Source organism: Pungitius pungitius, unplaced genomic scaffold (genome assembly GCF_949316345.1).
Source record: "Pungitius pungitius unplaced genomic scaffold, fPunPun2.1 scaffold_28, whole genome shotgun sequence".
Lineage (NCBI taxonomy): Eukaryota > Metazoa > Chordata > Actinopteri > Perciformes > Gasterosteidae > Pungitius > Pungitius pungitius.
The window spans coordinates 416,059-429,586 of NW_026909895.1; the positions used below are offsets into that span (position 1 = coordinate 416,059).

Below are 13,528 nucleotides of genomic sequence, written 5' to 3' on the forward strand. Positions count from 1 at the left end.
GCCATTTGAGGTGGCGGGGACTGCAATGGCCATTCACCGATTGGCTGGGACTCCTGGGCGGGTCTTCTCTAGTCCATCCAATTTTCGGCATGGGATGTCACAGCCTTCTTTGCATACCCTTATTTAACCCACACAAAGATGCCAACGGCAGGCGTGTCATAATTCATTGACGCATTATAAAGGATTAGGAAAAAGATAAAAAGCAGCTTACGGCCATACCTCTCTGGTTCCGCCCGATCTCGTCTGATCTCGGAAGCTAAGCAGAGCAGGGCCTGGTTAGTACCTGGATGGAAGACCGCCTGGGAATCCCAGGTGCCGTAAGCTTTTTCACTTCTCTCTCCGAAAGCCGCCGAGCGCCGCAGATTGTACACCTGTTTTAACGTTGGATATGAAAGGAAATTAGACAATATTATCCAAAATGATTCCGTTTCATGATTGCTAAATTAGTGTTGGTCAACATTTACGATTGGCATACTGTTGTTTGTAATTTAGCCGTTGAAATACAGGTGCTAACCCAACATGTTAGAATTGCCAGTGAAGAAAAGTAAAGTTACCTTCAGGCTTTAGGAACCTCTCTTGCCAATGCTAAGAACTGCTTCAATTTTAGAAAAAGAAACTTCTGATTATCTTTGACACGTTTTAAAGGATTAGGAAAAAGATGAAAAGCAGCTTACGTCCATACCTCTCTGGTTCCGCCCGATCTCGTCTGATCTCGGAAGCTAAGCAGAGCAGGGCCTGGTTAGTACCTGGATGGAAGACCGCCTGGGAATCCCAGGTGCCGTAAGCTTTTTCACTTCTCTCTCTGAAAGCCGCCCAGCGCCGTAAATTGTACACCTACACAATTGTAAAAAAAAATTCACATTGTAGAAGAGATGCAATAGGAAGAAGATGAAAGGTGGCTTACGTCCGTACCATCGTCAGGCCATTTGAGGTGGCGGGGACTGCAATGGCCATTCACCGATTGGCTGGGACTCCTGGGCGGGTCTTCTCTAGTCCATCCAATTTTCGGCATGGGATGTCACAGCCTTCTTTGCATACCCTTATTTAACCCACACAAAGATGCCAACGGCTGGCGTGTCATAATTCATTGACGCATTATAAAGGATTAGGAAAAAGATAAAAAGCAGCTTACGGCCATACCTCTCTGGTTCCGCCCGATCTCGTCTGATCTCGGAAGCTAAGCAGAGCAGGGCCTGGTTAGTACCTGGATGGAAGACCGCCTGGGAATCCCAGGTGCCGTAAGCTTTTTCACTTCTCTCTCCGAAAGCCGCCGAGCGCCGCAGATTGTACACCTGTTTTAACGTTGGATATGAAAGGAAATTAGACAATATTATCCAAAATGATTCCGTTTCATGATTGCTAAATTAGTGTTGGTCAACATTTACGATTGGCATACTGTTGTTTGTAATTTAGCCGTTGAAATACAGGTGCTAACCCAACATGTTAGAATTGCCAGTGAAGAAAAGTAAAGTTACCTTCAGGCTTTAGGAACCTCTCTTGCCAATGCTAAGAACTGCTTCAATTTTAGAAAAAGAAACTTCTGATTATCTTTGACACGTTTTAAAGGATTAGGAAAAAGATGAAAAGCAGCTTACGGCCATACCTCTCTGGTTCCGCCCGATCTCGTCTGATCTCGGAAGCTAAGCAGAGCAGGGCCTGGTTAGTACCTGGATGGAAGACCGCCTGGGAATCCCAGGTGCCGTAAGCTTTTTAACTTCTCTCTCTGAAAGCCGCCCAGCGCCGTAGCTTGTACACCTACACAATTGTAAAAAAAAATTCACATTGTAGAAGAGATGCAATAGGAAGAAGATGAAAGGTGGCTTACGTCCATACCATCGTCAGGCCATTTGAGGTGGCGGGGACTGCAATGGCCATTCACCGATTGGCTGGGACTCCTGGGCGGGTCTTCTCTAGTCCATCCAATTTTCGGCATGGGATGTCACAGCCTTCTTTGCATACCCTTATTTAACCCACACAAAGATGCCAACGGCTGGCGTGTCATAATTCATTGACGCATTATAAAGGATTAGGAAAAAGATAAAAAGCAGCTTACAGCCATACCTCTCTGGTTCCGCCCGATCTCGTCTGATCTCGGAAGCTAAGCAGAGCAGGGCCTGGTTAGTACCTGGATGGAAGACCGCCTGGGAATCCCAGGTGCCGTAAGCTTTTTCACTTCTCTCTGAAAGCTGCAGAGCGCCGCAGATTGTACACCTACAAATTACAAAAAGTATATCACATTGTTGAAGAGATGCATGTTTAGTGTTGTTTTAACGTTGGATATGAAAGGCAATTAGACAATATTATCCAAAATGATTCCGTTTCATGGTTGCTAAATTAGTGTTGATCAACATTTAACAATTGGCATACTTTTGTTTGTAATTTAGCCGTTGAAATACAGGTGCTAACCCAACATGTTAGAATTGCCAGTGAAGAAAAGTAAAGTTACCTTCAGGTTTTAGAAACCTCTCTTGCCAATCCTAAGAACTGCTTCAATTTTAGAAAAAGAAACTCTTCTGATTATCTTTGACGCATTATAAAGGATTAGGAAAAAGATAAAAAGCAGCTTACGGCCATACCTCTCTGGTTCCGCCCGATCTCGTCTGATCTCGGAAGCTAAGCAGAGCAGGGCCTGGTTAGTACCTGGATGGAAGACCGCCTGGGAATCCCAGGTGCCGTAAGCTTTTTCACTTCTCTCTCTGAAAGCCGCCCAGCGCCGTAGCTTGTACACCTACACAATTGTAAAAAGTTTATCACATTGTAGAAGAGATGCAATAGGAAGAAGATGAAAGGTGGCTTACGTCCATACCATCGTCAGGCCATTTGAGGTGGCGGGGACTGCAATGGCCATTCACCGATTGGCTGGGACTCCTGGGCGGGTCTTCTCTAGTCCATCCAATTTTCGGCATGGGATGTCACAGCCTTCTTTGCATACCCTTATTTAACCCACACAAAGATGCCAACGGCAGGCGTGTCATAATTCATTGACGCATTATAAAGGATTAGGAAAAAGATAAAAAGCAGCTTACGGCCATACCTCTCTGGTTCCGCCCGATCTCGTCTGATCTCGCAAGCTAAGCAGAGCAGGGCCTGGTTAGTACCTGGATGGAAGACCGCCTGGGAATCCCAGGTGCCGTAAGCTTTTTCACTTCTCTCTCCGAAAGCCGCCGAGCGCCGCAGATTGTACACCTGTTTTAACGTTGGATATGAAAGGAAATTAGACAATATTATCCAAAATGATTCCGTTTCATGATTGCTAAATTAGTGTTGGTCAACATTTACCATTGGCATACTGTTGTTTGTAATTTAGCCGTTGAAATACAGGTGCTAACCCAACATGTTAGAATTGCCAGTGAAGAAAAGTAAAGTTACCTTCAGGCTTTAGGAACCTCTCTTGCCAATGCTAAGAACTGCTTCAATTTTAGAAAAAGAAACTTCTGATTATCTTTGACACGTTTTAAAGGATTAGGAAAAAGATGAAAAGCAGCTTACGGCCATACCTCTCTGGTTCCGCCCGATCTCGTCTGATCTCGGAAGCTAAGCAGAGCAGGGCCTGGTTAGTACCTGGATGGAAGACCGCCTGGGAATCCCAGGTGCCGTAAGCTTTTTAACTTCTCTCTCTGAAAGCCGCCCAGCGCCGTAGATTGTACACCTACACAATTGTAAAAAAAAATTCACATTGTAGAAGAGATGCAATAGGAAGAAGATGAAAGGTGGCTTACGTCCATACCATCGTCAGGCCATTTGAGGTGGCGGGGACTGCAATGGCCATTCACCGATTGGCTGGGACTCCTGGGCGGGTCTTCTCTAGTCCATCCAATTTTCGGCATGGGATGTCACAGCCTTCTTTGCATACCCTTATTTAACCCACACAAAGATGCCAACGGCTGGCGTGTCATAATTCATTGACGCATTATAAAGGATTAGGAAAAAGATAAAAAGCAGCTTACGGCCATACCTCTCTGGTTCCGCCTGATCTCGTCTGATCTCGGAAGCTAAGCAGAGCAGGGCCTGGTTAGTACCTGGATGGAAGACCGCCTGGGAATCCCAGGTGCCGTAAGCTTTTTCACTTCTCTCTCCGAAAGCCGCCCACCGCCGCAGATTGTACACCTTCACAATTGTAAAAAGTATTTCACATTGTAGAAGAGATGCAATAGGAAGAAGATGAAAGGTGGCTTACGTCCATACCATCGTCAGGCCATTTGAGGTGGCGGGGACTGCAATGGCCATCCACCGATTGGCTGGGACTCCTGGGCGGGTCTTCTCTAGTCCATCCAATTTTCGCCATAGGATGTCACAGCCTTCTTTGCATACCCTTATTTAACCCACACAAAGATGCCAACGGCAGGCGTGACATAATTTTTTGACGCATTATAAAGGATTAGGAAAAAGATAAAAAGCAGCTTACGGCCATACCTCTCTGGTTCCGCCCGATCTCGTCTGATCTCGGAAGCTAAGCAGAGCAGGGCCTGGTTAGTACCTGGATGGAAGACCGCCTGGGAATCCCAGGTGCCGTAAGCTTTTTCACTTCTCTCTCTGAAAGCCGCCCAGCGCCGTAGCTTGTACACCTACACAATTGTAAAAAGTTTATCACATTGTAGAAGAGATGCAATAGGAAGAAGATGAAAGGTGGCTTACGTCCATACCATCGTCAGGCCATTTGAGGTGGCGGGGACTGCAATGGCCATTCACCGATTGGCTGGGACTCCTGGGCGGGTCTTCTCTAGTCCATCCAATTTTCGGCATGGGATGTCACAGCCTTCTTTGCATACCCTTATTTAACCCACACAAAGATGCCAACGGCAGGCGTGTCATAATTCATTGACGCATTATAAAGGATTAGGAAAAAGATAAAAAGCAGCTTACGGCCATACCTCTCTGGTTCCGCCCGATCTCGTCTGATCTCGGAAGCTAAGCAGAGCAGGGCCTGGTTAGTACCTGGATGGAAGACCGCCTGGGAACACCTACAAATTACAAAAAGTATATCACATTGTTGAAGAGATGCATGTTTAGTGTTGTTTTAACGTTGGATATGAAAGGAAATTAGACAATATTATCCAAAATGATTCCGTTTCATGATTGCTAAATTGGTGTTGATCAACATTTTACGATTGGCATACTATTGTTTGTAATTTAGCCGTTGAAATACAGGTGCTAACCAAACATGTTAGATTTACCAGTGAAGAAAAGTAAAGTTACCTTCAGGTTTTAGGAACCTCTCTTGCCAATGCTAAGAACTGCTTCAATTTTAGAAAAAGAAACTTCTGATTATCTTTGACACGTTTTAAAGGATTAGGAAAAAGATAAAAAGCAGCTTACAGCCATACCTCTCTGGTTCCGCCCGATCTCGTCTGATCTCGGAAGCTAAGCAGAGCGGGGCCTGGTTAGTACCTGGATGGAAGACCGCCTGGGAATCCCAGGTGCCGTAAGCTTTTTCACTTCTCTCACCGAAAGCCGCCGAGCGCCGCAGATTGTACACCTACAAATTACAAAAAGTATATCACATTGTTGAAGAGATGCATGTTTAGTGTTGTTTTAACGTTGGATATGAAAGGCAATTAGACAATATTATCCAAAATGATTCCGTTTCATGGTTGCTAAATTAGTGTTGATCAACATTTAACAATTGGCATACTTTTGTTTGTAATTTAGCCGTTGAAATACAGGTGCTAACCCAACATGTTAGAATTGCCAGTGAAGAAAAGTAAAGTTACCTTCAGGTTTTAGAAACCTCTCTTGCCAATCCTAAGAACTGCTTCAATTTTAGAAAAAGAAACTCTTCTGATTATCTTTGACGCATTATAAAGGATTAGGAAAAAGATAAAAAGCAGCTTACGGCCATACCTCTCTGATTCCGCCCGATCTCGTCTGATCTCGGAAGCTAAGCAGAGCAGGGCCTGGTTAGTACCTGGATGGAAGACCGCCTGGGAATCCCAGGTGCCGTAAGCTTTTTCACTTCTCTCTCCGAAAGCCGCCCAGCGCCGTAGCTTGTACACCTACACAATTGTAAAAAGTTTATCACATTGTAGAAGAGATGCAATAGGAAGAAGATGAAAGGTGGCTTACGTCCATACCATCGTCAGGCCATTTGAGGTGGCGGGGACTGCAATGGCCATTCACCGATTGGCTGGGACTCCTGGGCGGGTCTTCTCTAGTCCATCCAATTTTCGGCATGGGATGTCACAGCCTTCTTTGCATACCCTTATTTAACCCACACAAAGATGCCAACGGCAGGCGTGTCATAATTCATTGACGCATTATAAAGGATTAGGAAAAAGATAAAAAGCAGCTTACGGCCATACCTCTCTGGTTCCGCCCGATCTCGTCTGATCTCGGAAGCTAAGCAGAGCAGGGCCTGGTTAGTACCTGGATGGAAGACCGCCTGGGAATCCCAGGTGCCGTAAGCTTTTTCACTTCTCTCTCCGAAAGCCGCCGAGCGCCGCAGATTGTACACCTGTTTTAACGTTGGATATGAAAGGAAATTAGACAATATTATCCAAAATGATTCCGTTTCATGATTGCTAAATTAGTGTTGGTCAACATTTACCATTGGCATACTGTTGTTTGTAATTTAGCCGTTGAAATACAGGTGCTAACCCAACATGTTAGAATTGCCAGTGAAGAAAAGTAAAGTTACCTTCAGGCTTTAGGAACCTCTCTTGCCAATGCTAAGAACTGCTTCAATTTTAGAAAAAGAAACTTCTGATTATCTTTGACACGTTTTAAAGGATTAGGAAAAAGATGAAAAGCAGCTTACGGCCATACCTCTCTGGTTCCGCCTGATCTCGTCTGATCTCGGAAGCTAAGCAGAGCAGGGCCTGGTTAGTACCTGGATGGAAGACCGCCTGGGAATCCCAGGTGCCGTAAGCTTTTTAACTTCTCTCTCTGAAAGCCGCCCAGCGCCGTAGATTGTACACCTACACAATTGTAAAAAAAAATTCACATTGTAGAAGAGATGCAATAGGAAGAAGATGAAAGGTGGCTTACGTCCGTACCATCGTCAGGCCATTTGAGGTGGCGGGGACTGCAATGGCCATTCACCGATTGGCTGGGACTCCTGGGCGGGTCTTCTCTAGTCCATCCAATTTTCGCCATGGGATGTCACAGCCTTCTTTGCATACCCTTATTTAACCCACACAAAGATGCCAACGGCAGGCGTGTCATAATTCATTGACGCATTATAAAGGATTAGGAAAAAGATAAAAAGCAGCTTACGGCCATACCTCTCTGGTTCCGCCCGATCTCGTCTGATCTCGGAAGCTAAGCAGAGCAGGGCCTGGTTAGTACCTGGATGGAAGACCGCCTGGGAACACCTACAAATTACAAAAAGTATATCACATTGTTGAAGAGATGCATGTTTAGTGTTGTTTTAACGTTGGATATGAAAGGAAATTAGACAATATTATCCAAAATGATTCCGTTTCATGATTGCTAAATTGGTGTTGATCAACATTTTACGATTGGCATACTATTGTTTGTAATTTAGCCGTTGAAATACAGGTGCTAACCAAACATGTTAGATTTACCAGTGAAGAAAAGTAAAGTTACCTTCAGGTTTTAGGAACCTCTCTTGCCAATGCTAAGAACTGCTTCAATTTTAGAAAAAGAAACTTCTGATTATCTTTGACACGTTTTAAAGGATTAGGAAAAAGATAAAAAGCAGCTTACAGCCATACCTCTCTGGTTCCGCCCGATCTCGTCTGATCTCGGAAGCTAAGCAGAGCGGGGCCTGGTTAGTACCTGGATGGAAGACCGCCTGGGAATCCCAGGTGCCGTAAGCTTTTTCACTTCTCTCACCGAAAGCCGCCGAGCGCCGCAGATTGTACACCTACAAATTACAAAAAGTATATCACATTGTTGAAGAGATGCATGTTTAGTGTTGTTTTAACGTTGGATATGAAAGGCAATTAGACAATATTATCCAAAATGATTCCGTTTCATGGTTGCTAAATTAGTGTTGATCAACATTTAACAATTGGCATACTTTTGTTTGTAATTTAGCCGTTGAAATACAGGTGCTAACCCAACATGTTAGAATTGCCAGTGAAGAAAAGTAAAGTTACCTTCAGGTTTTAGAAACCTCTCTTGCCAATCCTAAGAACTGCTTCAATTTTAGAAAAAGAAACTCTTCTGATTATCTTTGACGCATTATAAAGGATTAGGAAAAAGATAAAAAGCAGCTTACGGCCATACCTCTCTGATTCCGCCCGATCTCGTCTGATCTCGGAAGCTAAGCAGAGCAGGGCCTGGTTAGTACCTGGATGGAAGACCGCCTGGGAATCCCAGGTGCCGTAAGCTTTTTCACTTCTCTCTCTGAAAGCCGCCCAGCGCCGTAGCTTGTACACCTACACAATTGTAAAAAGTTTATCACATTGTAGAAGAGATGCAATAGGAAGAAGATGAAAGGTGGCTTACGTCCATACCATCGTCAGGCCATTTGAGGTGGCGGGGACTGCAATGGCCATTCACCGATTGGCTGGGACTCCTGGGCGGGTCTTCTCTAGTCCATCCAATTTTCGGCATGGGATGTAACAGCCTTCTTTGCATACCCTTATTTAACCCACACAAAGATGCCAACGGCAGGCGTGTCATAATTCATTGACGCATTATAAAGGATTAGGAAAAAGATAAAAAGCAGCTTACGGCCATACCTCTCTGGTTCCGCCCGATCTCGTCTGATCTCGGAAGCTAAGCAGAGCAGGGCCTGGTTAGTACCTGGATGGAAGACCGCCTGGGAATCCCAGGTGCCGTAAGCTTTTTCACTTCTCTCTCCGAAAGCCGCCGAGCGCCGCAGATTGTACACCTGTTTTAACGTTGGATATGAAAGGAAATTAGACAATATTATCCAAAATGATTCCGTTTCATGATTGCTAAATTAGTGTTGGTCAACATTTACCATTGGCATACTGTTGTTTGTAATTTAGCCGTTGAAATACAGGTGCTAACCCAACATGTTAGAATTGCCAGTGAAGAAAAGTAAAGTTACCTTCAGGCTTTAGGAACCTCTCTTGCCAATGCTAAGAACTGCTTCAATTTTAGAAAAAGAAACTTCTGATTATCTTTGACACGTTTTAAAGGATTAGGAAAAAGATGAAAAGCAGCTTACGGCCATACCTCTCTGGTTCCGCCCGATCTCGTCTGATCTCGGAAGCTAAGCAGAGCAGGGCCTGGTTAGTACCTGGATGGAAGACCGCCTGGGAATCCCAGGTGCCGTAAGCTTTTTAACTTCTCTCTCTGAAAGCCGCCCAGCGCCGTAGATTGTACACCTACACAATTGTAAAAAAAAATTCACATTGTAGAAGAGATGCAATAGGAAGAAGATGAAAGGTGGCTTACGTCCATACCATCGTCAGGCCATTTGAGGTGGCGGGGACTGCAATGGCCATTCACCGATTGGCTGGGACTCCTGGGCGGGTCTTCTCTAGTCCATCCAATTTTCGCCATGGGATGTCACAGCCTTCTTTGCATACCCTTATTTAACCCACACAAAGATGCCAACGGCAGGCGTGTCATAATTCATTGACGCATTATAAAGGATTAGGAAAAAGATAAAAAGCAGCTTACGGCCATACCTCTCTGGTTCCGCCCGATCTCGTCTGATCTCGGAAGCTAAGCAGAGCAGGGCCTGGTTAGTACCTGGATGGAAGACCGCCTGGGAATCCCAGGTGCCGTAAGCTTTTTCACTTCTCTCACCGAAAGCCGCCGAGCGCCGCAGATTGTACACCTACAAATTACAAAAAGTATATCACATTGTTGAAGAGATGCATGTTTAGTGTTGTTTTAACGTTGGATATGAAAGGCAATTAGACAATATTATCCAAAATGATTCCGTTTCATGGTTGCTAAATTAGTGTTGATCAACATTTAACAATTGGCATACTTTTGTTTGTAATTTAGCCGTTGAAATACAGGTGCTAACCCAACATGTTAGAATTGCCAGTGAAGAAAAGTAAAGTTACCTTCAGGTTTTAGAAACCTCTCTTGCCAATCCTAAGAACTGCTTCAATTTTAGAAAAAGAAACTCTTCTGATTATCTTTGACGCATTATAAAGGATTAGGAAAAAGATAAAAAGCAGCTTACGGCCATACCTCTCTGGTTCCGCCCGATCTCGTCTGTTCTCGGAAGCTAAGCAGAGCAGGGCCTGGTTAGTACCTGGATGGAAGACCGCCTGGGAATCCCAGGTGCCGTAAGCTTTTTCACTTCTCTCTCTGAAAGCCGCCCAGCGCCGTAAATTGTACACCTACACAATTGTAAAAAAAAATTCACATTGTAGAAGAGATGCAATAGGAAGAAGATGAAAGGTGGCTTACGTCCGTACCATCGTCAGGCCATTTGAGGTGGCGGGGACTGCAATGGCCATTCACCGATTGGCTGGGACCCCTGGGCGGGTCTTCTCTAGTCCATCCAATTTTCGGCATGGGATGTCACAGCCTTCTTTGCATACCCTTATTTAACCCACACAAAGATGCCAACGGCAGGCGTGTCATAATTCATTGACGCATTATAAAGGATTAGGAAAAAGATAAAAAGCAGCTTACGGCCATACCTCTATGGTTCCGCCCGATCTCGTCTGATCTCGGAAGCTAAGCAGAGCAGGGCCTGGTTAGTACCTGGATGGAAGACCGCCTGGGAATCCCAGGTGCCGTAAGCTTTTTCACTTCTCTCTCCGAAAGCCGCCGAGCGCCGCAGATTGTACACCTGTTTTAACGTTGGATATGAAAGGAAATTAGACAATATTATCCAAAATGATTCCGTTTCATGGTTGCTAAATTAGTGTTGATCAACATTTAACAATTGGCATACTTTTGTTTGTAATTTAGCCGTTGAAATACAGGTGCTAACCCAACATGTTAGAATTGCCAGTGAAGAAAAGTAAAGTTACCTTCAGGTTTTAGAAACCTCTCTTGCCAATCCTAAGAACTGCTTCAATTTTAGAAAAAGAAACTCTTCTGATTATCTTTGACGCATTATAAAGGATTAGGAAAAAGATAAAAAGCAGCTTACGGCCATACCTCTCTGGTTCCGCCCGATCTCGTCTGTTCTCGGAAGCTAAGCAGAGCAGGGCCTGGTTAGTACCTGGATGGAAGACCGCCTGGGAATCCCAGGTGCCGTAAGCTTTTTCACTTCTCTCTCTGAAAGCCGCCCAGCGCCGTAAATTGTACACCTACACAATTGTAAAAAAAAATTCACATTGTAGAAGAGATGCAATAGGAAGAAGATGAAAGGTGGCTTACGTCCGTACCATCGTCAGGCCATTTGAGGTGGCGGGGACTGCAATGGCCATTCACCGATTGGCTGGGACCCCTGGGCGGGTCTTCTCTAGTCCATCCAATTTTCGGCATGGGATGTCACAGCCTTCTTTGCATACCCTTATTTAACCCACACAAAGATGCCAACGGCAGGCGTGTCATAATTCATTGACGCATTATAAAGGATTAGGAAAAAGATAAAAAGCAGCTTACGGCCATACCTCTCTGGTTCCGCCCGATCTCGTCTGATCTCGGAAGCTAAGCAGAGCAGGGCCTGGTTAGTACCTGGATGGAAGACCGCCTGGGAATCCCAGGTGCCGTAAGCTTTTTCACTTCTCTCACCGAAAGCCGCCGAGCGCCGCAGATTGTACACCTACAAATTACAAAAAGTATATCACATTGTTGAAGAGATGCATGTTTAGTGTTGTTTTAACGTTGGATATGAAAGGCAATTAGACAATATTATCCAAAATGATTCCGTTTCATGGTTGCTAAATTAGTGTTGATCAACATTTAACAATTGGCATACTTTTGTTTGTAATTTAGCCGTTGAAATACAGGTGCTAACCCAACATGTTAGAATTGCCAGTGAAGAAAAGTAAAGTTACCTTCAGGTTTTAGAAACCTCTCTTGCCAATCCTAAGAACTGCTTCAATTTTAGAAAAAGAAACTCTTCTGATTATCTTTGACGCATTATAAAGGATTAGGAAAAAGATAAAAAGCAGCTTACGGCCATACCTCTCTGGTTCCGCCCGATCTCGTCTGTTCTCGGAAGCTAAGCAGAGCAGGGCCTGGTTAGTACCTGGATGGAAGACCGCCTGGGAATCCCAGGTGCCGTAAGCTTTTTCACTTCTCTCTCTGAAAGCCGCCCAGCGCCGTAAATTGTACACCTACACAATTGTAAAAAAAAATTCACATTGTAGAAGAGATGCAATAGGAAGAAGATGAAAGGTGGCTTACGTCCGTACCATCGTCAGGCCATTTGAGGTGGCGGGGACTGCAATGGCCATTCACCGATTGGCTGGGACCCCTGGGCGGGTCTTCTCTAGTCCATCCAATTTTCGGCATGGGATGTCACAGCCTTCTTTGCATACCCTTATTTAACCCACACAAAGATGCCAACGGCAGGCGTGTCATAATTCATTGACGCATTATAAAGGATTAGGAAAAAGATAAAAAGCAGCTTACGGCCATACCTCTATGGTTCCGCCCGATCTCGTCTGATCTCGGAAGCTAAGCAGAGCAGGGCCTGGTTAGTACCTGGATGGAAGACCGCCTGGGAATCCCAGGTGCCGTAAGCTTTTTCACTTCTCTCTCCGAAAGCCGCCGAGCGCCGCAGATTGTACACCTGTTTTAACGTTGGATATGAAAGGAAATTAGACAATATTATCCAAAATGATTCCGTTTCATGGTTGCTAAATTAGTGTTGATCAACATTTAACAATTGGCATACTTTTGTTTGTAATTTAGCCGTTGAAATACAGGTGCTAACCCAACATGTTAGAATTGCCAGTGAAGAAAAGTAAAGTTACCTTCAGGTTTTAGAAACCTCTCTTGCCAATCCTAAGAACTGCTTCAATTTTAGAAAAAGAAACTCTTCTGATTATCTTTGACGCATTATAAAGGATTAGGAAAAAGATAAAAAGCAGCTTACGGCCATACCTCTCTGGTTCCGCCCGATCTCGTCTGTTCTCGGAAGCTAAGCAGAGCAGGGCCTGGTTAGTACCTGGATGGAAGACCGCCTGGGAATCCCAGGTGCCGTAAGCTTTTTCACTTCTCTCTCTGAAAGCCGCCCAGCGCCGTAAATTGTACACCTACACAATTGTAAAAAAAAATTCACATTGTAGAAGAGATGCAATAGGAAGAAGATGAAAGGTGGCTTACGTCCGTACCATCGTCAGGCCATTTGAGGTGGCGGGGACTGCAATGGCCATTCACCGATTGGCTGGGACCCCTGGGCGGGTCTTCTCTAGTCCATCCAATTTTCGGCATGGGATGTCACAGCCTTCTTTGCATACCCTTATTTAACCCACACAAAGATGCCAACGGCAGGCGTGTCATAATTCATTGACGCATTATAAAGGATTAGGAAAAAGATAAAAAGCAGCTTACGGCCATACCTCTCTGGTTCCGCCCGATCTCGTCTGATCTCGGAAGCTAAGCAGAGCAGGGCCTGGTTAGTACCTGGATGGAAGACCGCCTGGGAATCCCAGGTGCCGTAAGCTTTTTCACTTCTCTCTCCGAAAGCCGCCCAGCGCCGTAGCTTGTACACCTACACAAT

General features: G+C 44.9%; 27 non-coding genes across 27 annotated transcripts; all 27 read left to right on the plus strand.

Annotated features, from left to right (window-relative positions):
- The first annotated feature begins 205 nt into the window (after nucleotides 1–205).
- Nucleotides 206–324, plus strand: LOC134122768 (5S ribosomal RNA). The gene has a single exon (XR_009954283.1). It is a non-coding gene; the product is annotated as a 5S ribosomal RNA (ribosomal RNA).
- Nucleotides 325–668: 344 nt separating this feature from the next.
- On the plus strand, nucleotides 669–787 carry LOC134121711 (5S ribosomal RNA). The gene has a single exon (XR_009953252.1). It is a non-coding gene; the product is annotated as a 5S ribosomal RNA (ribosomal RNA).
- Nucleotides 788–1,126: 339 nt separating this feature from the next.
- LOC134122769 (5S ribosomal RNA) lies at nucleotides 1,127–1,245 on the plus strand. Its single transcript, XR_009954284.1, has one exon. It is a non-coding gene; the product is annotated as a 5S ribosomal RNA (ribosomal RNA).
- A 344-nt stretch (nucleotides 1,246–1,589) lies between these two features.
- Nucleotides 1,590–1,708, plus strand: LOC134122770 (5S ribosomal RNA). Its single transcript, XR_009954285.1, has one exon. It is a non-coding gene; the product is annotated as a 5S ribosomal RNA (ribosomal RNA).
- A 339-nt stretch (nucleotides 1,709–2,047) lies between these two features.
- Nucleotides 2,048–2,166, plus strand: LOC134121874 (5S ribosomal RNA). The gene has a single exon (XR_009953415.1). It is a non-coding gene; the product is annotated as a 5S ribosomal RNA (ribosomal RNA).
- A 396-nt stretch (nucleotides 2,167–2,562) lies between these two features.
- On the plus strand, nucleotides 2,563–2,681 carry LOC134122771 (5S ribosomal RNA). Its single transcript, XR_009954286.1, has one exon. It is a non-coding gene; the product is annotated as a 5S ribosomal RNA (ribosomal RNA).
- Nucleotides 2,682–3,020: 339 nt separating this feature from the next.
- Nucleotides 3,021–3,139, plus strand: LOC134121941 (5S ribosomal RNA). Its single transcript, XR_009953482.1, has one exon. It is a non-coding gene; the product is annotated as a 5S ribosomal RNA (ribosomal RNA).
- Nucleotides 3,140–3,483: 344 nt separating this feature from the next.
- LOC134122773 (5S ribosomal RNA) lies at nucleotides 3,484–3,602 on the plus strand. The gene has a single exon (XR_009954288.1). It is a non-coding gene; the product is annotated as a 5S ribosomal RNA (ribosomal RNA).
- Nucleotides 3,603–3,941: 339 nt separating this feature from the next.
- LOC134121518 (5S ribosomal RNA) lies at nucleotides 3,942–4,060 on the plus strand. Its single transcript, XR_009953059.1, has one exon. It is a non-coding gene; the product is annotated as a 5S ribosomal RNA (ribosomal RNA).
- A 339-nt stretch (nucleotides 4,061–4,399) lies between these two features.
- Nucleotides 4,400–4,518, plus strand: LOC134122775 (5S ribosomal RNA). Its single transcript, XR_009954289.1, has one exon. It is a non-coding gene; the product is annotated as a 5S ribosomal RNA (ribosomal RNA).
- A 792-nt stretch (nucleotides 4,519–5,310) lies between these two features.
- LOC134122025 (5S ribosomal RNA) lies at nucleotides 5,311–5,429 on the plus strand. The gene has a single exon (XR_009953566.1). It is a non-coding gene; the product is annotated as a 5S ribosomal RNA (ribosomal RNA).
- Nucleotides 5,430–5,827: 398 nt separating this feature from the next.
- LOC134121751 (5S ribosomal RNA) lies at nucleotides 5,828–5,946 on the plus strand. The gene has a single exon (XR_009953292.1). It is a non-coding gene; the product is annotated as a 5S ribosomal RNA (ribosomal RNA).
- Nucleotides 5,947–6,285: 339 nt separating this feature from the next.
- LOC134122776 (5S ribosomal RNA) lies at nucleotides 6,286–6,404 on the plus strand. Its single transcript, XR_009954290.1, has one exon. It is a non-coding gene; the product is annotated as a 5S ribosomal RNA (ribosomal RNA).
- Nucleotides 6,405–6,748: 344 nt separating this feature from the next.
- LOC134121519 (5S ribosomal RNA) lies at nucleotides 6,749–6,867 on the plus strand. Its single transcript, XR_009953060.1, has one exon. It is a non-coding gene; the product is annotated as a 5S ribosomal RNA (ribosomal RNA).
- Nucleotides 6,868–7,659: 792 nt separating this feature from the next.
- LOC134122026 (5S ribosomal RNA) lies at nucleotides 7,660–7,778 on the plus strand. Its single transcript, XR_009953567.1, has one exon. It is a non-coding gene; the product is annotated as a 5S ribosomal RNA (ribosomal RNA).
- Nucleotides 7,779–8,176: 398 nt separating this feature from the next.
- LOC134121862 (5S ribosomal RNA) lies at nucleotides 8,177–8,295 on the plus strand. The gene has a single exon (XR_009953403.1). It is a non-coding gene; the product is annotated as a 5S ribosomal RNA (ribosomal RNA).
- A 339-nt stretch (nucleotides 8,296–8,634) lies between these two features.
- On the plus strand, nucleotides 8,635–8,753 carry LOC134122777 (5S ribosomal RNA). The gene has a single exon (XR_009954291.1). It is a non-coding gene; the product is annotated as a 5S ribosomal RNA (ribosomal RNA).
- A 344-nt stretch (nucleotides 8,754–9,097) lies between these two features.
- LOC134122778 (5S ribosomal RNA) lies at nucleotides 9,098–9,216 on the plus strand. The gene has a single exon (XR_009954292.1). It is a non-coding gene; the product is annotated as a 5S ribosomal RNA (ribosomal RNA).
- A 339-nt stretch (nucleotides 9,217–9,555) lies between these two features.
- Nucleotides 9,556–9,674, plus strand: LOC134120803 (5S ribosomal RNA). The gene has a single exon (XR_009952346.1). It is a non-coding gene; the product is annotated as a 5S ribosomal RNA (ribosomal RNA).
- A 398-nt stretch (nucleotides 9,675–10,072) lies between these two features.
- On the plus strand, nucleotides 10,073–10,191 carry LOC134121597 (5S ribosomal RNA). The gene has a single exon (XR_009953138.1). It is a non-coding gene; the product is annotated as a 5S ribosomal RNA (ribosomal RNA).
- Nucleotides 10,192–10,530: 339 nt separating this feature from the next.
- Nucleotides 10,531–10,649, plus strand: LOC134121587 (5S ribosomal RNA). Its single transcript, XR_009953128.1, has one exon. It is a non-coding gene; the product is annotated as a 5S ribosomal RNA (ribosomal RNA).
- A 347-nt stretch (nucleotides 10,650–10,996) lies between these two features.
- LOC134121598 (5S ribosomal RNA) lies at nucleotides 10,997–11,115 on the plus strand. Its single transcript, XR_009953139.1, has one exon. It is a non-coding gene; the product is annotated as a 5S ribosomal RNA (ribosomal RNA).
- A 339-nt stretch (nucleotides 11,116–11,454) lies between these two features.
- LOC134120804 (5S ribosomal RNA) lies at nucleotides 11,455–11,573 on the plus strand. Its single transcript, XR_009952347.1, has one exon. It is a non-coding gene; the product is annotated as a 5S ribosomal RNA (ribosomal RNA).
- Nucleotides 11,574–11,971: 398 nt separating this feature from the next.
- On the plus strand, nucleotides 11,972–12,090 carry LOC134121599 (5S ribosomal RNA). The gene has a single exon (XR_009953140.1). It is a non-coding gene; the product is annotated as a 5S ribosomal RNA (ribosomal RNA).
- Nucleotides 12,091–12,429: 339 nt separating this feature from the next.
- On the plus strand, nucleotides 12,430–12,548 carry LOC134121588 (5S ribosomal RNA). Its single transcript, XR_009953129.1, has one exon. It is a non-coding gene; the product is annotated as a 5S ribosomal RNA (ribosomal RNA).
- Nucleotides 12,549–12,895: 347 nt separating this feature from the next.
- On the plus strand, nucleotides 12,896–13,014 carry LOC134121600 (5S ribosomal RNA). Its single transcript, XR_009953141.1, has one exon. It is a non-coding gene; the product is annotated as a 5S ribosomal RNA (ribosomal RNA).
- Nucleotides 13,015–13,353: 339 nt separating this feature from the next.
- Nucleotides 13,354–13,472, plus strand: LOC134120805 (5S ribosomal RNA). Its single transcript, XR_009952348.1, has one exon. It is a non-coding gene; the product is annotated as a 5S ribosomal RNA (ribosomal RNA).
- The last annotated feature ends 56 nt before the right edge of the window (nucleotides 13,473–13,528 follow it).